The 24,375-nt window shown below is 34.6% G+C and overlaps 1 long non-coding RNA gene across 2 annotated transcripts in view; it reads right to left on the reverse strand.

Moving 5' to 3' along the window:
• Positions 1-5,019: 5,019 nt before the first annotated feature.
• LOC107309997 overlaps positions 5,020-24,375 on the reverse strand; it is an 87,100-nt gene continuing 67,744 nt past the window's right edge. For both annotated transcript variants that reach the window (XR_001553422.2, XR_004306185.1), the window contains 2 exons: positions 22,657-22,877; positions 5,020-5,164 (listed from right to left, as the gene is read on the reverse strand). This is a non-coding gene — a long non-coding RNA (uncharacterized LOC107309997). The remainder of the gene's footprint in view (positions 5,165-22,656; positions 22,878-24,375) is intronic.

The raw sequence follows: 24,375 nt of genomic DNA on the forward strand, positions 1-24,375 counted from the left end.
AATCACCCATTGCTGGACCTACTAAGAGAAAAAGGACTTAAAAATCAATTGATTTCTTAGCTCTAATGCTTTACTACTTCCCTTGTAGGCTTTAAGGTATTGGAACCCCAGTGCTTAATTCTTCAGACTCAGTTTTTGAGACGCAATTATGGATACATTTTTCTAATACTGGCAAAAAAAAAAAAAATCCCACATTTTAAAAGTTTTGGTGATTTTCCCAATACTTGCAGTATACTATTTCACATGAAACAAACTGTTTTTAATAAAAATTTCCCTATTCATATCATCTACTAGCTCACCCCTTTCTTGAGATTTAGTCCTGCTGTTGTAACAAAGGCCAAAAAGAATTGCTAATAAATGTAACTGTTATTTAATTGAGATAAGTAGCCTCCTGTCCTGATGAAGATTTCAGTACTATCCTGCTGATTTTGAGCACATTACTTTAACATGTATATACACAAGGCTACCATGTGGTCTGTAGATTTAGGAATATCTAGTTGTTCATTAACTCAGTAGACAATTATGTTTTATTTGGTACACTTAAATAACAAACCTACATATATTTGTCTTCATATATTACTAAATTGCTAAAATCTTGCATTTGTATTTTCATTCAATCAACTGAGTACACAGTGCCAGAGAAAAAAATAAATTTTCTTCTTTCATTTTTTCAGTCAAAATTTTGTGTTTTGAAGTTTTCTGTAATCTCTCTAACTTCAAGTGATTATTTGTTCAGAGTTTTCAGAACAGTTTTAGGCCTCTTTGAACTTAAAGCTGCATCTCTGGAGACAGTTGACAGTGCTCTTTGTACCCCTCCTCTTTGTTCAGATACTTGTGTATATGAAAATTGAAGCCATGAACTACGCAAGGAATATGGGCTGCACATTCCATATTAGTAATGTCTCTTCAAGGATGCTCAGACAGAGGTCTCCCAGTATTCCTACTGCTCAGCAGAAACTATCAATATCTAATGAGACAAAGTAAGAAGGAATGGTGCTGATGGGAGGACGCAAAGGGTTATTTCTTACACCATTAAGATTTAGCTTGTTCCACAGACTCCCTTAGCAGATTTTTCTGGCCTGGCATATTTCTTCCCTACCTGTGACAATTTTTCCCCTAATGAAGATATTTTTCTCATTATTTTGCAAAATGATTAATTAGTTAATGTTGCTATTATAATCAGTGATAAACTGTAACCATGCTTAATGCTGCTACACTGGTTGATGTGTCAGTAGACAATTAATTGCAATTCCTGAGCTGAGAATTTGTCTTTAAAAAAGTGTTACTGGCAGAGGAGGAGTTGCTCTTCAACTATGGGCTCTATGTTCAAGTAGCAAGGTTCCTGAAGAAAAGTGCTTTTGATTCAAGTTTTTATGGAAGAAGTAGGGGGAAATGGTACCTGAATACCTCTAGGAAGCATTGGTTGTTCGTATTGATTAATGGCATCCAAAAAACTCAGCACATATTCAAGCAGTAACTTTGGTATTCATTCTTTCATATTTAGACCCCAAATATAATCATAGAAGATTGAGGAAACCTCAACATAAAAAATGTCCCTTTTTAGAAATGTGCCTTATAATGGATAGGTAATTTGATGGTTCAAATGTGTTTTGATGCTTCTTCCAGCTTTTACACCAGAAGACATTCGACTTCTGTGTTTCTCTCTTCTTGAGTTTCTACTCAAGGCTGAATTGCCTCTAAGTAATCCTCAGTAATGGAGGATTTTTTAGTAATGCCTAGCTTATATATATATATATATACATATATATATATAAGATAGAATTTTATGAAAATATTTTATATTCTCCCAGTTGCTAGTGAAAGCAGGAGACAACTTAATCCACAGTGTTTATTCACAAGTAAGCTTCCCCTATTTGACCAACTCTTACTTAATCCATCAACATTCTTTTTTGTTCCCTTCCTTTGATGGGACTGCTGAGCCTCTTTCTCAGCAACATTTTATGTTCTGCTGTGTGTGTATAACTATCCATAATACACCTTCCACAAGCAAAAATACTATTTGGTGCCCACTGCGTGTATTTGGTTAACATTTCTCATGGTTTCTCCTGACAGTAAAAGATGAATACCTAAGATGTTCGTCATTTAAGTGAATGATCACACATACCCGGGAGCAAAAGAAAGCAGTGTTTTGTCTGGCCTGAGGAGTGAGCTTTTCAGGCAGCTGGGGCTACTGGTAATGTCGGGCTCTGCCCTGTCTTAAAAAAAAAGCACAGCTCAGATGCTGTTTCAGTTCAGAAGATAGACTCACTGAAGAACAGTAAAAGGAGTATGTGAAAGATAAAAGAGAACAGAAAGTTGAAATTAGACATGTGGAAAAGAACAACAACAACAAAAAAAAAAGAGGCAGAGAAATTTAAAAGTAGAACAAATAAATAAATTTCGAACATTATTGGGTAGAATTTGGAAACAGTGCAATGAGAGTTACAAAGAAAATTATACTGACACAGTTTTAAAGTGAAGTGGGGTCTGGTATTTAAATTCGTACACATTCCAAAGAATGAGTAGTGTTAAGAAAAGAAGAAACCAAAGGAAAAGGAAGTGTGGCTAAAATCTAAGGAATTATGAAGGATGTAAAAATTAAGACTATAAAAGCAGAGTGTCAAATAAGGAGTGAGGCTAGCTCAGAAACTCTCATAGAATCTTTAATTGTGAAGCAAAGAAGTATATTGTCTTTTATGTCTGACTATTACATTCAGACAATAACAATTATTTTCTAGAGGTCATAACTATGAAAGTATATTGATAAAGGTTTGTTCTCAAGAGAAATAACATTTGTGTCAGAAAGAGTGACATTCTCATTTTACCTACATCAATATTCCTAGCTTGGTGTAGTCTCTTTTCTCAGAACAATACATTCTATAAAAATAATTTATGTTTGGTATCCTGTCTATTGAATTAAGAATATTATCAGCTGAGGCAAAGCAATTTTGAAACCACAGCCTTGCATTTCTGGAAATACTTCTTCAAATTTCAACATAGTTAGTAACTAATATAGAATATTTTTCGTATAAAAATATCAAAGAAGGATAAAATGCAATTAAACACTGGTATGGTTGAATATGTTTCTTCACTGAAATACTCTTTCCTCAAATGAAGAGATAAATCAACAGAAGAGCAGAAATGTTAGTGATTGTCAGGACCTTTATCCATATGCTTTAGAGTTCCGTACAAATGGCACAGTGTCACTTCCACATTTTGCAATGGGAAAGAAAAGGACCATACAGAATATCTTGCTGCAGGCAGTCCAGCCATCCCTGACAGCTGGAGGTAAAGGCTAGCCACTAATCCATTTCCATACTGGTAATCTAGAAGGCCCATCAACAGAAATTCAAACTTTTTTTTTCTTCTCAGGACCAGTTATTTCTTTGGAGGTGGGATCAGATTCCCTTCATCCCAAGAGCTGTGTTTCACTTTATCAAGCATACTGCAAAATAAGCCTACTCCAGGCAGATATTTAGAAGAAATATGTTTAAAGTGAACTGATAGTGTCAACAAACTCTGTAGGCTTTGCTTACTTTGTTTTGATTCAAATAGAGCAAGATTTAAGTATTCACTGCTGTAAATTGGCTCAGAAAATACCTTTACATCTATTTTGACAGTTCCTTTTTCAAAGCTCAAACTTTCCCACTGGGAATTACACCCACGATTCCATTGAAAAACAATAGAAGGAAAGAGTCAGACTCTGCTTCTGGAAAATGAATAGACCTATTATGAAGCAGCCACTTAACAGTAAAATCAAGGTCATATTCTTTTTTTCTCAGGTGTTCTGATTTTATAACATTTGAGCTGTTTGCTAAGAATTCTAAATGAATCTTGAAAATGCAGAGTCTAAATTCCTCGCTTTTATTCTTTAGTTTACATGTTCTGTATTAACATGTCAGTACAATCAGGAAAACATTGCTTCTGCTTTCTGCTTCCAGTTTTATTTCAAATATATAATCTGACTAGTTTGAAACTAGAAATAATCCTTGCTTGCTATCAATGAAATTTTATAAGATTTTTTTTTTCCATTTTTGTTGTTAATTCTGATTGTGTATAGATTATGTTTAGGCATTTTAAAATATAAATACTAAATAGTTTAAGGCATTTTTTTTATTATTATTTTTTTTAGATTTCTAATGTATAGATTCACAAGGAATGGAGATTTCCCCTTTTCTTTCAAGTGAATTATCCCAAAGTCTGTAAGGCAATAAGAAAGCTATTTTTCATCAAAGATAGATGGGAATACACTAATAACACCTAGAAAATGTCAGCACCAACCTATTTCATTGAGACAAACTATAAAACAGAAAAATTTCATTCTGATTTCATCTAACATCACATGCAGTTCATCTGTTGAAAACCAGAACACTAAAGGATTCAGTCAAGTATAAAATGTACTGCAAACACTGATAGAGCTGATTTCAAAAGTATTTTCAGATAAGGAAGACTTTTGGGAGAGTGCCATCAACACTTCCAAAAGTAATCAGAATGCCCTTTAAAAACCACAGTGATTTATTCCATCTACTTCTGCTCCTTTTTTTGCTTCTTGAGGGCCAGGTGTACAAGGTCATCTGATTTCTGAGAAAGTCAGCTAAGACTAATTTATCCAAATAGTGAATTCTTAGAAATATAACTGAAAAAAGAAATTTCAGTTCACAGTGAGCTGAGTACATATTTCTGTTTCCAATTCAGAAGATCTCATATTTCTGAAACAAAAAAAAATAATAAAAAAATTGTTAAAATGAACATGTTTTCCCACATAACTTGAGTGATCTCTTATACATCCTGTTATTACCAAACAAACAAAAGGAATAAAGATAACTTTGAATGCCAGAATCACAATGTATCTATCTCTGACTCTTTTTCTTGTGTATCATGTTCCCATTTGACTTCCATCCCAATAATATTTAAAAATAAATAAATAAATCTTAACTAATATTTTATTATATTCAGCCTCACCTCTGTCCCTGGAAAGGTGATGGAACAGGTTGTGCTGGATGCCATCTCCAAACAATTGGAAGAAAAGGAGGTTATCAGGAGTAGCCATCATGGGTTCACCAGGGGGAAGTCATGCTCAACCAACGTGGTAGCCTTCTATGACATTGTCACTGGCTGTCACGAATACCACAAGAGGCACAGAAGAAAGAATAATGCAGAACAGCTATGAGAAAAAAAAAAGGAAGAGAGCCATCATCCTGACAGCAATGAACCTAGTCTTCAGACACAGACTTGACAACACCAGAACTTGTAGTCTTCATATTCTTTTTATATAGACATGCTGAAAGAAATAGAATGTGCTCAACATTTTACAGCATAGGTGCCTAGGACTGGGCTCTTAAGATGAATTCACACATACAAACTCCATTTTCATTTTTTTTTTTTTCACCTGCAGATTCAGTCTGAGAACTGTAGCAAACAGATCTTATTGCTTGCACAATGCCTGTTACATCCTCACTATACTATAAGATCAAGGATGCAAATACTTTTCTTCATACCATCTGTATCATGTTTTGATAGTCAAAATATACTTTTGGAGGCATACCCAGTCTTACCACAAACATCAGGGAACTTCAGTGATGGCAAGCCATTGTCTTATCTCAGTTTCTGTGACTGTCCCTTGGATATCAAAGGTTTAGCTAAACGGGAAGCATCTGGATGAGCAGAATGGGAAAAGAGACTGACTTCGTCTACAATCCCTCTGCACCAACACTGGAGTTCCTTGTCTGACCTGTTTGGCAGTAAGCTCAATTAAAAGATGGGTTTTTTTGGTTTTTTGTTTGTTTGTTTTTTGTTTGTTTGTTTGTTTTATTTGTATTGTAGTTCTCCAAAGAGGATGGTGGTTTAACCTGTATTTTTGATGGAATATCCTGGAAATAAGCCCATACAAGAGCTTCTGTACAGGCATAAATCTCAGAATTATGGCCTTAATTATTTTTTTCTTCAGAAAATCAATCATTTTCCCCTACAAAGGTCAAAATGTACTTGAATTTGTCTGAAACAATATTTTTTATCCAAATACATCTTTACGGTGAAACTGAGTTATGCAATGAAGTTCTTAAGAAGGGAGACATGGTTTATTATCTATATATTCAGCTTTCAAGATGACAGGATTAATTATGTAATTAGTAGAGTCATTAACAAAGCTGGAAGAGATCAGTCACAAGTGTTTAAAGCACTTTGATCCAATACAGCAGAGATCTTTGGAGGGTAATGAATGGGTATAGAGAGATGCTCACACAACCTTCAAGTTTAACTCTGACTCATTTATGGACTATGATGAATTTTATTTCTTTTCTTTAATTAGCCAAGTTACATGCCACTGAGGCATATCTGCAGGAAGGGAATCAGTCTGTAAACTGTCATTTGATAACAATGTGGAGTCAGTGAGATATCCTAATTTTCTTCAGTAAATTCCTTAATGACATTTCAATATCTGTAAGCTAGATGCTGGAATGCTTTCTACAACAAAACTCTGTTGTCTGTCTGGTACCATGTATCTAGGATTCTTGCTTTTCAGAACAAGAACACAATTCTTACACAATTTCTTTCCACAAACTTTGCAATTATGTTAAAAATGTAGTGTTCTGAGGTAAAATTACAATTATAAACAAAATCAATACATTCTTACTGCATTGTTTTCCCTAGCCAGCATTCATTATTTGTTGCTTTTTAGAACCTTGCACTCTGCCATGTCCAGATTGTTTTCAGCTGCTGGTTGCTGAAAAGTTGAGACAATGAGGTCTAGGTTAGCTTCAGCTTCTTAACAGTGTTCCAGTTTGTACAGTCATTTCTTTTCACATCATTTGAGTTCAGAATGGAAAGGTCACTGTTTACCAGCAGAGGTAGAAGAGCAGTTATGTATTCCTGAGTAAGTTATTGAATATCCAGAAATACTATTCAATATCCATAAAGCTTTACCTTTACAATGCCTTTGTGAAACTGAAAATTACAAATGGATGTGTGGGCTGTGTGCTGTAACAAAAAAGAGAAAGGGTGGTTGGACTTCTTCCTCACTCTAGACTGGAGTGGTGATACCACAGTCTCCACCACACAATTTGCACCAGATTTTGCACTTTATGACATTCATTTCCTGTGGAAAGCAGCACAGCCTGAGCCTCTTCTATGAAATTCTGCCCACTGATATATGCTTTCCCTATAACGTACTACAATGACTCAAATGACAATCTTCATCCTTCCTACCCTGGGAGTCTGTACAGCTAAATAAGAGGAAGACGTCAGGCTGAGCCAAAGTTGCTTTTTTTGCCACACACCGAATCACAGAATCACAGAATGACCTGGGCCACCTTTATAGCCCTCAAAAGCATGGCACAAAGGTTTGAATTTTGAACTTTTTTACTCAGTCAGTATTCAGAGTATGCGGTAACAGCAATGATGGGTTACATAACTAAATAAATTGATGTCTGCTCATAGGAAAAATATCACTTTTATGAGAATTATTGATACTTTTTCAGACTGACATTACAGGGGAAGTTTTATCAACCAGAAAGGATTTTCTTCAGCTGCTGCTGATGATCTCAAAGCAAATATGAAATTATGAAACTGAGAAATGTTGCCTCACGTGTGCTCAGAATACAAATTCTTTACTGAACTCTTGAAAGTACAAAGAACAATAAGTACCATACAGATATTTAACAGCTTTTTCATAAATAAAGGAAAACAACAAATAATAATAATAATAATGAAGGGCCTTGGACTAATCTAAACAATTCTATCGTTAATATAACTCATATCTTCAAAAACAGAGGTACAAATACATGACCAGGCTGCAATGTGTCTCAAGTACAAAGGACAGCTGTGATATACATAATACGATGGTTTTCTTCTGCTGATTCACAGAAGAAAAGAAAGAAAAAAAAAATACAAATCAAAGCAAATCCTTAAAAAATGTAGCTTGAAAACTTCGAATGTCAAATGTTATTATCAATATATGACTACTGTGGCTATATTAACATTTTTAATTACATGCTCCATTTAGGCAGAATTAACTGCAAACTGTTCATCTTACCAGAGAATGATGCTGACAGCCATGACGGCCCTCTGTTTGGTGAAGCATTGCAAAAGCTAAAGTGAGGTGACTGATAGGATGTAAAAATTGCTCTGTGTTTCTTGCTGCTGACGCCTGGAAATTGTAATATCTCCTCTTATGATGACTTACTTAAAGAATCAGGTAACTCTATTGCAAATGAATACTCAAGCTGGACTTACCAGCCTGCACAGTACAGATGAAGAGATATAAGGAAACTAGAAAAGGAGACTCCACAACATTCCTGGGCAGTCTGTTCCAGTGCTTAAAAAGGATTCCACCTTACACTGTGTGAGGAATGAAGTCACAAGATTCAGATTATGTGGCTGTAGGAAGCTGCACGAATATGAAAACTTGAGGGAAGTGGTGGAGGGTTGTAGTCCAATTAATCACATACAATTCTGCAAATATTCATTTATACAATAAAAAATAGCAAATGTCATTTCTGCTTTTTTCAATATAAGAAAATACATTGTTTCAGATGTTGGATCTAGTAATTGTAAAAGTATTCAATCATATTTGTAAATAACAGTTTGTAGTTTTCCACCAAGGTTTTTGGACTGTCCTTTGCTTTATATATAGCATAGAAAGGATTAATGTCTTTAGTGACACAATTGTCCACCTTTATTATGTAACCTAATTTCAGCATGCACGTTAGTGCAACTCTCTCTAATATTCAGTCTCTTCTTACTTTTTAGTAAAAGAAAAACACAAAATTATGACTCTTACTTAAAATATTTTCTTTCTCATCTGCTAGAAGCAAACAAATTTAATAAGAAATGGATTTCTTTTTTTTTTTTTTTAACTGTAAAAGATCTTTCTGTCTTCTTCTGTGTAGCCATCTTTGGAGGCCTTTTTCTTATTATTTAATCAAATGTAGAAGCACTTGCTAAAAAGAAGTTGGGGAAGAAAAAAAAAAGACATGAACATTAAATAAAGATGTAGCCAAAGAGACAACTGAATTTTGTATAAGCTGTTCTTTGGACATACACGGTACCAGTTCAAATAAAGTCAGGTTTCCAGCAGATTAGAAAAAAAAAATTCACATATTATCTGGGTACTTGAAATATTTTCTTATTTTACACCTAAACTACTTTACTGAATCAGCAGAGGAGCAATACTGTAAAACATGCATGAGTGAATGTATGCCAAAGACCATTATTTTCTACTTGGTGAACACAGTGCACCAAGTTTTACAACATACTTGACTTCTGCCCATTTCCTACACTATGCACCATAAAAAAAAGAAACCACAGAAAACATATGCATAGGGAAATAATGGTCTAGCTTAATATTTGGCTAACTAAAGCAACATCAACTGCATCATACTAAACTTTGAATCATTCAGATTTGTGTTCCTCCATGACAGAGAACTATGGCAGCATAGTCCTAAGGCTTAGAAGATTCTTACTTTTGAAGATTAATACCTTTCAACACAATAGTTAATATCTGATTCAAGTAACATTATAACACTGATGACATTTTCTTAGGTACACTGTAGGAAGTATTATCCAAGTCTCAAGATGCAACAAATAATATATTGTTTTATTGTTTTCATTTTTATTATTGTTTTGTGTTTTGTTTTGTTTTGCAAGATGTGAGTTTGAAGGGGGAATATCTGGTGGATAAGGAATTGGCTGGAAGGTCACAGCCAGAGGGCTGTGGTCAATGGCTCTGTGTCAAGGTGGAGGCTGTTCACCACCTGCGTCCCCAGGAGTCTCTCTTGAACTGGTACTCTTTAACATCAATGATATCACTGACAGGATAACATTATACCATAGTTAGCATTCCTAAGGGAAGTAGTTTAGATTTCCTTTGAATAATGTTTAAATCAGAAATGCTATATTATCAGGACCACCTTCACACTCACAAAAATGAAAGAAGTTTTTGTTCTTAAAAAAGGTTTTACAGATGAAGCAAGTGATTTCCTTCTCAGTCTATCTGAATACAACACTCAGTGTTTAGATACCTTTGAAGAATGCTCTAAACATCTGTTTCACATCACATTCACATTTCTATATAAAAACCTTGTATTATGTGAATGACATTACATGAAACCAATAGGCTATTTTATCCATTTTTTCCTGGTAGAATTCCAAACTAGTCCTGTTACGATCGAATTCAATTCCTTTTTCTCTCCTTCTTTTCTTTCCTTTTTTTTCTTTTCTTTTCTTTTTCTTTTCTTTTCTTTATTCTTTTCTTTTCTTTTCTTTTCTTTTCTTTTCTTTTCTTTTCTTTTCTTTTCTTTTCTCTTCTTTTTTTCTTTTTTTCTTTTTTTCTTTTTTTCTTTTTTTTCCTTCATTGATTAATTCTTGCCATGGATGCAGAAAAATGTCATCACGTTTGACTAGAGTTAAGCCACATAAAGGCTTTATCTCATCAGCTTATGGTGAAATGCTCATTAAAACTTCAGGTAACAGAGTATTTCTTGGAAAGAAAGATGATATATGCAGTAATTGGAGGAAAGAAAAGTAAAAAATAATCCTCTCATAATATTACATGTCCATTGTTTGAGTATAAACGCCAAAATTCAGACAAATTCTTAGAATTATAGAATCACAGAATGGCCTGTGTTGAAAAGGATCGTAATGATCACCTAGTTCCAACCCCACTGTTGAGTGCAGGGTCACAATACACTAGACAAGGCTGCCCAGAGCCACATTCAGCCTGGCCTTGAAAGAATAAAGTTAGCAGACTAGCTAACTTGCTTGGTTGGAGGTAAATGTAAATCTCTTTGCAAATATGGTCACAACTACATATCAAAATGTTTTACCAAAAATTCTATTAGCGACCTAAAGTAAGACATCTGAGATAGGCTGACATTGCAAAATAATATGAGATCTATATTTTCTTTGAGTCCTTTTTACATGGCTTTCTAGAAAAACTGCATGCAAATACTATCATTTTTCCAACCACATGCATGTACTGCTTTTGTGTACACATTCAATCCTATAAAACAGAAGTGTGTTACATTTCAGTGGTTTTGTCAGTCTGTATATCCTTTCTATAACTACTGAGGCTAATCACTATTTAATTATAAAAGTGTTCTGACTTGGAAAAACAAAGAATGGAAAAACAACCCTAAATCCCCTAAAGTAATAGTGTGAAGATTGGTAAGGTACATGTATTTCCTAACTTCTTCCAAAACTAGCGGACTATCAACTTCTTTTTAAGATTCATGTTTTTGGTGAAGTTTACTAAAACAGAAAATAAACAGAGGATATAATTCTGCACAAATCTGAGTTGAGATCTGAGGAACAGCAGCTTCACTGTGTGGACCAGGATGAGAAAGAATGAGGACAGAAGAGCCACTAAGAATCTGGTATCTGTTTGTGAATGGGATTTAAACTGAAAACTAAGGCCAGAATTCATACATATGACAATTTTGTGAGTCCATACAGAATTGACAGAGTACAATTGCTCATCAGGAAAAAATGTCTGGTTAGGAAGTTTTCAACTTTCCCCCAAATCACTGAGTCAGGTAAATGCATAATTACTGGCTTATTAAAATGCAAACAGCTTGCCTGCTAAGCTGCATTTGAGTATGGTCTACTAAAAATAATTTTTGTTTGCAACTTTCTATTGATAAGACATATTTAATTACTGACAGTTCTTAACTTTGTTAATTTTCACAAGCATCTGAATTTTAAAATTATTCTAATTAAATGTAGCTTTACTAATACTTTCAAGTACTCATTTGTTAAAAATGCCCCTTTAATGGAGCAAAAATCAAATCATATTTATAAGAAATGTGTTTGGAAATACTACTATTATTTGTTTTGATTTTAAACCTTTTTCTTTGGGAATCTCTGATTTGTTTTGTTTTTGTGATACTTCAGAAATTTTCCTCACACAAGTTTATAAGGAGAAATCTGTGTCAGATTTAATATCAACAGTCTATAGACATTCTGGATTAACTATGGACATGTTCTTACTCTTGTGTTAGACCATGGGGGTTTTTAATGAAGCCTGAAATATTTTGATTAGTTCAAACATGTTTTTCTGTAACAACCTAAATATGAAGACTGCACTGAAAGGAATGTCTCCTACTTTTTTTATGTTGGCCCATGATGACAGAGGTGTATGTTGATGGTGTGGAAGTAGGGATTGAACCAATATTCTATTAGATGTTCTTGCTGTGTGACAGATGGCAGTAGAAGTGCAGTCTGACAGAATGGTGTCTGACATGGAAGTGCCGATAAAGAAAAGGTGTGTCACTGAATTCCTCCATGCGGGAAAAATGGCATCTACTACTACTACTACTACTACTAATCTAACATTCATTGATGCTTGCTGAACATTTATGGAGAACAAACAGAAGATGTGAGCACAATGAGACTGGGACCAGTGGGTGGTGCATTTCAGCAGTGGCAACAGTATCAGTGGATCACCTCCACTAGTGCAGATTTTTATGAGTGCAGTATGCAGGCTCTTGTTCATCGCTGGTGAAAATTAATAGCTAATAGTGGTGACTATGTTGTAAATTAGTATTTTGTAGATGAAAATTTGCTCTTATTTGCTCTATCAAGTATTGTTATTGTTCCCTCTGTATCCGTTATAGCTCCCATGAAAATGAGGCATTATTTCAGAGCAACCTACATGATCTTTCAAAAGTAAAATCCTAATTATATTTCTATTTATTTAGTTTTATCAGATTTCGACCATTGCTAAAAAAAAAAAAAAAAAAAAAAAAAAGACAACCACAAAATAACCAAACCTAAAACTTATTTTAAAGATTGATAGCATTTCATGATTTCCATAGTTGCTTAACAAATATACCACAAAATTCATCAATTAGCTTGCACAGACTTGAATGCAACTCTGTATGATCATTTAAGTAACAAGGAGTGTAACATAATGTGTGGTTAACATAACGTGGTAACATAACATAAAATGGAAGCCTCTGGACAGCCTTGACTTACTTTCTGTACTTTGCAAAAATTTTCAGGGCTCCCTTGTACAGTATAATTGAGACCAAAACTATGAAAACTGAATGTTTCTTTATAATTTTTTCAAACATAAAAATGAAGCATTTTTGATGTTCTACTCAATTGCTCATTAGAAGCAGATGTTTCACAAAAGGCATAATGCAAAAATTCATTTGAGTTCTACTCATATACTGCTCTTTTCTGTTCAGTTTGATGTGCATTTATATTACATCTGTACTCTATTATGCAGCATTACTTGATACCCAAGTACACATTCAGTAGCGTGGTATCTTAACAACTAGCAGCAAACTACTATAGAGTTCACTTGAAGACAAATATTAAGATCATGTTTTGTGATGAAATTTGTGTACAGTTCCTAAAATGAGGTAGTGTTTGTTAAAAGGGTGGAATAGACTTCATAAACTCTGCTAAGTATGCTTATATCAAACTAAGCAGAGCTAGGTAGTAGATATTCCTTTCCTGCGGTGTTGACTGGTGTCATGGTTTCTTTGTGGCTGGATGTGTCTGTTTTTAGAGCTCCTAGGCTAGAAGTTTACATGTAGTTTTCCAAAATAAACTACTCTTACAAGATTATTAGTAACAGCAATCAGTACTAACAGTAATAAAATATAACTTCTAATTCCTAAATAATTTAAATCTCATCATAGTTTTCAGCACTTATTGTCAAGTAATGATGCAATAATTTAAATCAACGGAAGTGTATTCTCCACACCAGAATGATATTTGCTGCTAAGAAAGAGATGTAAAAATTCTCTCTATTCTTTTCTTTTCTTCTTATTTTCCTGACTTTAGCATAGCATTCATTTTGGCAAAAAGCACCCATTTTGTTAAAAATGTCAGGGTTGTTTTATGATGTGGAAACTTACATCTACATCTTTCGTTTAACAACATAAGACAGATTTTATGCCAGTTATAGTCAGTCTCTTTATGTAGCCTGTACTGCCTGTCCTTTTGAAGATTATTTTCCTCAGATTTTTTTATACTAAAATCTGCTGTGTTTGGAAAATATTGCACACGCTATGCAAAAATCCAGAAAACTAGAGAGCATTCTGGAAAAAACAGCAGTCCACATTCAAACAGTAATATTGCTGATGTTTTATGGAAACCAAACTGTGGGTGTGAGCACAGTGAGGAGGTGGATTGAGTGTTTCAGTTGGTGACAGCTATGTGAATGACAAGCAGACAGTCATGCACAGTTGTCAAACCACAAAATGAAGAGATTCTCTATATTCTAATCCACAAAATTCAGCTGCTCTTTAAAGAAGATGTAGTGGCCTTGCTGCTTGGAAGTAACTTGTAATATACAAGGTCACTCTTTTTGAGACCGGGAAAGGTCTATCACTGACCTGCTATGCTAAAGTTGCTAATTGAATAGCTTCTTACCGTCTTCCCATTTCCATTGTAAAGTTGTAACTCTGCTATCCTCATTCAAATTACCTAGTCTTTCTAACTATCAGCCATTTTATTTTCAAAATTTTGTTGTCATATGTAAAGACAATGTTGCTTTTCCATGTGGAAGACAGTTTTTGTTAGCATTCTCATCATCATACATGTAGAGCAATTCTGGAGTTGTGACAGGTTTGAAGGCACCTTTGTTTTTATTTTTAAACTGTGAAAAGACTGTTATTGTTTTTCTTCACGTTACCTATCAGGAAAATATGTTAGATCTCCTACATATTTGGGTAATCCACACAGTAACCATAGCTTCTAGTCACAGCACTTGTCTGTATTCAGAAAGTAATCTGCATTGTCAAGGAAGCATTTGAAAAGCAGTTAACTGGTTAATTTTCTTCAGATTACATTTTAATTAGCCAACTCCTAATTTCCAGAGTTCCTACTTCTACCTTCAAGTTTTCTGTTTTTAAGAGTTCTGTAGCATCCCTTCCATAATTTGATAATCCTCACTGTATGGGAATAGCTAAATTACAGCCAGAACCAATGATTGAGCACCTGGTGAAGGGACACAGCCAGCCCTGGGAGCACAAGAGAAAGCAATTCACCTGTGCAACCAAAAAGGGTGGAACCCAGTTCCTTCCATAGGTCTTATTTAAGGGCTGGCTGCCATAAGGAGAGGTTTTCTACCTAGAGATTGTTTCTTCTGAATTATTTAGCAATCTCTGATCCTTGGGACAGGTAAGCAAATTTTTCTTTCTTTAACTGGTGACCATCATCCTTTTCAGGTAACTTAGAACTGGTTATCTCCTGTCACCTTTATCTACACTCACATAAACCTGAAAGAGTAAATATGAAGTCAAGAGAAGCCAATGAAATATTCTGTTTATTAGCTGGATCCCTAGATTATGTAAGATGGTTTCATGCATGGTAGTGGTATGCTTATTTCTTTTTCCCTGTTATATCCATTAAACAGATACTAACAGAAGTAACTTTGTGAGTAGAACTGACTATGTCACTGAACAAGGATCTTTTTCCTGATGAATGATAGTATTATTTACAAGAATTCTTTGTCCAGGTGTTTCAGAACATGGACCTACTCCAGAAGATTTTATTTTGTTTATATCTTATCAACATAATAAGCTGTCATAAACTGAAATCTGAAAATAATTTAGTAAATAATACAACAACATCAATAAAAGTTAATAAAAAGACAAGTGCCATTGAAACAACTAGACTGTCTTGAAATTGATACTATACAAATTAATTTAAAACTTCTTAAGGTTTTTTTTGGTTTTTTTTTTGTTTGTTTGTTTGTTTTTAATCTTAAAATGAAGTCGACGTATTTTGTATTTTTAGAGCAGTTTCTGGAAGGAAGAAGCATTGTATGTCTGTCCCACAGGACTTATGTAGCTAGTGGCTGTTATGTGCCCATTCCTGTGCTTGGTCCAAGATTCTCTGGGTCTATTCCACTGTTCATTACAGAGTACTTTGCTGAGGCTTGTTCTGTCAGCTCCTGGTGGTCTGATTCTGTCCCAGCACAGATGGCAGCCTTCACCCTTGTTATACAGTACACAAGATCTTGACACTGTACAAATCAAGTAATTTTCATAGATCATGGGTTGTGTATTGTCTCTAAGGACAGACAGGTTTTATTCCTGAGCTATCAAACAAGCAGATGAATAACACTGAAGTGAAATTTTGGACAGTGAGCAGCACGTACAGAGTCATCACAGTGCAGCGTATTGTCTACAGTTATAGGAGTGGTCACAACTTAAAAAGAAAAAAGTTAAGCTTCCTTATTACTATAATCACTGTGGTCAATATGATAGCTTTTGTGGTGATTTCCCAGTTTGAGTCACCCTGAAGCTCCTTAATCAAATCTTGCCACCTGAGAGGACTGCATCACTTCCATTCTCAGCAACCTCATTTATTAAGTGGATATATAATTTCAAACACACTATGGCACTGTCCCATCTGCAGAATGGCTGAGCTCATAGTCCCTGGATCATACAGTCGCTCTACAACCCAACCTGGTTGCTTCTTGAGATGAAAACACATAAGAGAATGTTTATTCATTCCCAAGTCTGGCTCTACTATTTTGCTATTTTAATTATTTCTTGAATCCCCTTCAGAATTTCACAATCACGTTAAGGGATGGAGATTTTTTTCTTATTTCCTAAGTGTATTGTGACCACATTTCTTTTAATTTCTGCTTCAAAAATCTAATTTTCAAGTTTGTTTCACACTGAAGTATGAAAAGTAAACCCTGATTTCTTATGGCACATCACTGGAAACAACCTTTTAAAAAGTTACACTTCACACTTATATAACTTCTACTTCACAGCCATTGTCACATTTTCTTGCACACAGGAGGTCTGTTAGTATTGTTAACACTACACAGTCAATAAAGATGAGGAAGAGAGAATCCTGCTTTTTTTGCATTATCAGCATAAGCAACGGCTATACTTCAGGCACGGAACTTTTGTTTTTTAAACCAGAGTAAAGAAAGAAGGTTACCTATACTAGAAGTAGAAGTACATTTCCAGCATTTGTTAAGACAAACGCATTTAAAAAAATTATACTGAAATTTACAATCTAGACATGCTTATTTCCTACCTTTTTTAAATTCCCACATATTCTGGCTCTTTTTTGATAGAAATGTAGAGCTGGCTCAGCAACCTAATATAAATTGAATTTCATCTTTAATGACTGTGACGTTATGGTTACTTATATTCATTTTAAACTCTTCCTGAAAAAAAAAAGTTCTGTTTGATAAGAAATCTTAAAAACCTAAGTAACTAATATAAATAAATTTCTACTCCAAAACACTACTGAGGATTTAAAAGAGACTCCAATTCCTTATCATTCTAACTCTATCTGACATTCCATGTCAGGCAAATACATTTATTTAACAGAACTGAAATATACTCTGTTAGGCCATCTTGAAAGTATTACCTGGCTATTGGTCTGGGCTTGCACTTGGATGGAATTATGCAGCTGGATGAGTCTCCTCCAGCAGTCTATGCTGGTGCTGCATAGATATAAATCTATCCAAGTTGGGTGGTCTTCCACATCTCGTCTAGAGTACCAGCAATGGTGCTTGGATGCCATTGCATTGAATACTTATCTCCTAATTTTGCTTCCTGGGCACACAGTTTCATTATAAAAGCTAATGTTCTCAAAAGCCATGTGCACAGACAAATTATCCTGCACTCCTCTTGAGTGTGGTGCTTCTCTGTTCCTGCCACCATCCAGGGAAGCAAACCAACTACCAATCAGTTATGGAAAAAATAAATAACTGCTTTTTGCAGTTTCATTTTCAGAGTCTCATTGAACCACATTTTATGTGACAATGTAGTCTGCTTCAAAACCAACACATCTTCATTCAAAGCTGTCTAAGCTGTAGGAAAAACAAAAAAAGAAGGAAACCTTGCTATTTAAATTATTTTATTATTATTATTATTTTATTTCATATACCTTACTATATACTATTAGGTGAACCAGTTCCACTGGAAAAAAATAGAACAAAACAGTCCATTCATTGGTCGTTTTCAGTGTTGCTTTTAATTTTCTAGGAATAAATCATCTTCATTCCAACCCAAATAGTTCATTGTCCATTTGCAAAGCCAACAGAAAATCACATTTATCCTGATGTCTCTTCTTGACATTCATTCATAGGTTAGTTCTAGTTGTTAAACAGTCTTGGCTTGAAATGAGGTTTATCATTTCCAGTTGTGCAACATGTGGCTGAATTTTCTTGTTTATTTCAAATCATCGCACAGTAACTTTGGGAATTAATGTATTAACCCTTCAGAATTCACAAGAAACAATTTTCACTCATTTAATTTTTGAATGACATAAATATATCAGATAAAAAACATAGAAACTTTCAGCCACTTGAGTCACCCTCATTATATCTCAGAAATCTCACCTGGGGCTCCTCAGTCATAAGGAAGAGGTGGCATATTTTGATTTTAAATCTATGAGGAATTTTGCTCTTCTCTCTTCTAGAGGTGTTCTCAGTGCTTACTTTGACATAATAAGAAGCTATATTTTTCTGTATTGCAGTGTCACTTGTCAAATAGATTAACTTAACTACTCTGTACAGATAGGATTCAGCATCAGTTCAATGCTATACACATGAAAAGTCATTTCACAAATACAGAGAGGTACAAATGCTTTATAATTCAATTTCCAAACATCTCATACTGAGTATGCTTTTCAGAAGTTAAAAGTGATGTTTTGCATCAAAGATTACAAGAAAAGCAGCAAAATCATGACTTTTAGCTTTCTAGACTGAATTACCAATAGGCTATTAGAAATAAAAAGGAGTCCAGCTGTCATAAAATATCTCAACCTCTACTAGTAAACGCAATTTGAATTGAGAGAGAAAAAAAAAAAAAGCCTACTCGTTCAAATTACCTTTATGCTACCACACCTGTGAGAATAAGGAAGACAGTAAGGGAGAGAAATTACTAGAAATGTGTTTTGTCAGCATTAAATGGTCACGAGAAAGAACACTGTGTATAATGCAATGGATGAATATGTCATTCAGGATACTACTACATTTATATTCTGATAAATCAGCTGGATGACAAAAGACTTTCAGAACTTTAACAAGTCTCTCTATTAAAAGTACTACTAGAGATTCCATGCAACTTCTTAACAGCCACAGCTTATCTTAGATTTTACTAGTCAGAAGCATGGAAATAAGAAATCTGGGTCTGTAAATGCTATTTGCCTGGGAGTCGGAATTGATAATAGTTTATCCTTATGGAATATATTGTAATCACTATCTATAAAACCCTAATCAGAGAAAAGATGTATCACTCAAGTTTTGTAACACTGATCCCATTATCTTTCATCTGTTCCTGAACATCTTTGGAGCACAATGATTATTATATATTTTCTTGGCATCTGCAACAGAAACCTCTACAGCTGCAGTTATACCTTACATGGCCCATGTTGCTAGGATCTATTAGATGTCACATGCTGTGGCTTGGTGATTTCTTCGTTGTATCATCTTTACTGGATACTTCTAAGTCTTTCTGACTGTGTATTATCTGTCACCCAGCCCATCTATCATCAAAAACTGGAACATCTGCTCCTGCAATAAAAGATTTCCTTTTGTCTAGGATTCCTCACTCTTTATGAAAGCACAAATAAACCCTCCCAAATATCACTGAACCAGTTTTGCCAACAGTACAATTCTGGTGTCTTCACCTTCTAGCTTCATTCATGTAAGGGACACGTGTTCTCATCAATACTTCTCCCGTTCATCTCCCTCTCTTAGAATTCAAATGTCCCATGATCTGTGGAATATTTCCTTGATTTGTTTCCTGCAAAAGCTTTATCCTTTCTAATAACTGAAAAAAAAAAAAAAAAATAAAAAAATCTCATGCAGCTTTTGATGCTTAATGCTCTGTCATTTTGATGCTACCGCTGTTTCCTTCTGTGTAAGTAAAAAGATAACCCACCATCCTCATTTTTCTTAGAATAACTGTTATTTCCAACAGCAAAGCACTGTGAAAGCTTCAAGGCATACAGAAGGAGATGGCTTTCTTTTTCTTATATAAATAAAATGAAACTATGAATGAGTTTAAAAAAAAAAAATCATCTACGCATTTGTGCCCTTCTGATAGCTTATTTTATAAACACAAATTTTTGCCTAAACAGGATTTGGAAGTGTACTTTAAATATCCTCTAGTTCTGCTGTGATGGTTTTTCAAGGCTCATGAGTGGCTTTTGCATGGGTCTTAACCCTGAGGCTAAAATGGAAGGCATTAAAAAAATCTAGTTAGACTCTCTTACCATCAAATACATGCATTTACAATTATTTTAATTAGTCCTGCAAAGAAGAAAAAAAAAAAAAGAAAAAGAAGTGTGTATTAATTTTAATACCACATTATATATTCAGGTAAACATATGTTCACTTATTTGAATGTGCAATTAGTCATAATTCCACTTCCCCTTTTCTCTTTCGGCTTTAAAAAAAGATATTTAATCCCAAACATTATTAGCGTAATGCTATGACTGAGGAATTACACTTACTAGAGTAAAGAGACTCAAAGGATGGTTTCCAGAGCAACCACAATTCAGCCAGCTTGCACTTTGTGCATCTCCCGAAGGGAAATTCTGCCTCCTTCTCACAGCTGGACTGAATCCTGACAGTTACCTCTGACTGCTAAATGGCTCTGCAGCTGTTTTGTCCTTTTGCAAATGGCTGCAGCCACATAACAGCTGTTTTCCCTCTGCCACAGATCCAGCCACCAGCTGCTAGCTGGCTGGGGGTGGTCCAGATCAGATGTCTCTCAACAGCCCTAATCTTTCTCTAGAACCTCTCTCTGGAGCTTTCTATGATGTCAAACAACAGCACATTTTCTTTCTCCATCCTACCACATGTATGCAGTCATATTAAGATTCTTCTGTGTCACTTGGATAGCATAATTTGTCCTGAAAGCCTTTAACCTAATATCCTCATCTGTGAGATGCCAAGCTGTCCCCAGTCCTGTCGATATCCTGGGTTCTGAAGTCTATCCAGATGACATTCAGGAGGTAAAGGCTGAGCAGCTGCAGGGCCAGGGCTTTCACACTCTGATTGAGTCTTAGAGGTCTTAACTCACACAGGTGAGATATACATGTGGAAACAGCATAGAAGTGCAGAAGTCTCCAATTTAATACTCATAGGAGTTAAAAATTATACTATTCACAATAGTCACCAGAAAATATCCCACACCCAGTTTCATACATCCAGCTCCTACTGAAAAAAAAAAAAATAATAAAAGTAAAAAAAAAGTGAGACTGCATATCTGGAGGCTGAATTTTGTCATGTTTATATAAACACTGACTAATTCAGTCACGGTGCCAAGAGTTTTAAATCAGTTAACTGTTTTATACTGTAAATCTTCTATACTCTTGAAACTGTACATAGCCATTCAAAACTGGCTATAACATTGCCAAGTATTAAACTATTAAAAAATAAATAAAATAAATTTATTATATTAATGGAGGAATACTCTTCCATTAGGGATTGATACCATTATAAAATAATCTTAGAAACATATTATAATTGTGGAAATGACAACATTTCCATTAAATCTACTGAAGCACAAAGCTAAAGTCTATAAGATCAGTGGCCAGAATACCATCATGCCCTGTTTTTCTAATACTCTCAAAACTTATTTTGAAGTGTTGGGTTTTAAAGTAAACTTCAGAAAACTGTGGATTGCTGACAAAGCAATAGGACTGATTCTTTTTTGAGATGGCAGCAAAGGTCTTGATGTGGGTATCTGGGAAGAATCAGACAATCACAGAATCATAGGTGCTGGAAGGAACCTCAGGAGAGCCTCCAGTTCAACCTCCTGCTAAATCAGGTTCCCTACAGCAGGTTGCACAGGAAAATGTCTAGACAGGTCTTGAATATGTTTCCTTGTTCTTTATTCTGTCACTGGACATCACTATAAAGAGCCTTGCCCCATTCACTTGACTGCATCTTTCAGATCTTTATGTGCATTGATAAGATGCCCCCTCATTCTTTTCTTCTCCAGGCTGAACAGACTCTGGTTTCTCATCATTTCTTCATAAGGAGATGCTCCATGCCCCAGAAATCTTTGTAGCACTTCACAGGACACCCTCTAGAAGTTTCTTGTCTTTCTTGAACTGAGGAGCCCAGAACTGAACCCAGTTCTCCAGATGCAGCCTCACTGAGGCAGAGCAGAAAACATCTGACGCTTTCCATGAAGCAATGCAATGGGCTTAAATGAAGAAATTAAATATATAAACTGAAATGATTTCAGTTCCTTCCTAAGAATGTCTCTGTAGTGTTTCAGGCAGAGAAACAAAGAATAGAGATAATATGGAAAAAATATAAGTAAAAATAAAAAGTGTGGAGAACACCACTTCTCGTATTAATAAGGTAAGGAAAATCCAATAAGAATAACTTTCTAGAGAAAAGCTTTAGATTTCAGAATAAAATGTTCAAAAAAAATAAAAAATATTTAGAACAAAAGCAGCTGGACACATTAAACCAGGAGAAAAAATTATTAGCTTAGCTATTGCATAATATTTATAGCTCTAGAACATTCATACAGTATCTCTTAAATTAATCTGATTTTAGGAGTTTAATGAGGCTAATACAGAAAAATTTATGGTCATTACTTAAAACATCAACTTTTTTTACATATTGGTGTCATAAATAAGCATTCTGAATACTACTGGCTAAGTTCCATACAATTAAAAACAAGCAGTGATGAAGACTTTACTCACCACAGAGAGTTTAATGCTATCTCTATCCTATGTTTAACAGCCATCCAAGGTCCACTCCCAGCTGTACAGAATCACAGAGAGATGCTTCAGTCTCTGTATCATCATGTTGACCCTCTGTTGGACTTTCTCCAGTATTCCAATGTCTCTCATACCTTGAGGGCCCAGAACTAAATCTGGTACTTTAGATGTGGCACAATCAGTGCTGAGCAGAGTTTATACAACTGAAAAAGAGCATAATGTCATAACATAAAAAAGCTTATTTGATTCAATACTTTCTTCCTCATTGCTACAAACCTTTTTGATATCATCTGTTTCCTTTTTTCTTTCATTTTGCCAATAAGTTTGCAGGTTCCTGGAGTAAAGAACAAGCTCTTTATTGACTATGTAAACTTTTATGCTCAATTCTGCCATTTGATGTTAAATAACAAAGTTCAGAGGAGAGAAAAAAGCAATGAAGATCATGAGAAATAATTTGTTCCTGTTTTTGACATCGAAATTTGCTTGAGATTTTGTTTGTGAAAGCAGCTAAGCTCTCTCATTATCTATAGAACTCAAGAAAATCTCTTTAGTCAGAATGGACTACATCCATTGAATACAATTACATTATAGTTTACAACACATTATCTAAGTGTAGTATTCTTCTACAAAGAGCAGGCCATAGACTTGTTTGGCTTCTCCACTAAATCAAAGGGTAATGTCCCTTCTCTTGTAAACACAGCCCTAGCATCTCAGACCTTTTGTGCTAAGAAATGGAAAGATGACAGATTTACATACATATATGGATATAATGAAAGCATATTTATTTTATGTGATATTAGTGAAAAGCAGCATTCTTAATAGTAATTTCATGTCTCACATGTCAGAATTTGTGTAAACATTTGCTGAATGAAATGCTTTTGATCTTTAAACTATTAAGCATGTTCCTAAAAGAGTTTTCATCAATACAGCTTTGTGATTTCACTGGGACTATACTAATCTAGATCTATTTTTTCCAAGGTGTAACAGTGTACTGAAAAAAAGCAAATAACCTCAGTTTTTTTCTATTATGTTTGAAAATATAGCCATGGGAGAAAGGAGATCAGATCTTGCTATCATGACAAAATATATGTATGACTAGAGAGAAGGCATATCTCTACTTGAATCTATGTCTCCTAGATTTCAGTAAATTTTGTTGTCATGCTATCAACACTATCTAAATTATCCATGTAATTTATATTCAACATAGATGGCATCAATAAGTGTTAAATTCAACAAATAAACTTCATGCAGACTTGCCACTGTTGCAGATCTTCCAAATGCAGAACCATCTGGAGAAGATTTATGTATACATGGTACCTATTTTGCATTTTCTAATATGTATTTGAGGATTTAAATACCTGAACAAATTCCTCTCTTCCTCCAAAAATAAATAAATAAATAAAATAAAAACATCTGCTTAATTCACTTCTGTTCACCCCATGGTGTTCATTTAGATTAGTGCTGCTACAATAATTTAGTTCCACCTCATAAGATAATGAGTATAAATTTTATTTCTGTTAGTTGTACTTATGGATAAATATCTTGAATGCAAAAGTGAGAGAATAGAAGCTATTCATTTGGTAAGAATCCTTTTAAAGTAATTATAATTCTTTCCCCTCCAAACCAACCAATCAAATAAACAAAACTTTTGGCAAGAAACACTGTGAAGCAAATCATTACTAATTTTTCCCCTCCTTCCAG

The sequence above is a fragment of the Coturnix japonica genome, chromosome 2 (assembly GCF_001577835.2).
Source record: "Coturnix japonica isolate 7356 chromosome 2, Coturnix japonica 2.1, whole genome shotgun sequence".
NCBI lineage: Eukaryota > Metazoa > Chordata > Aves > Galliformes > Phasianidae > Coturnix > Coturnix japonica.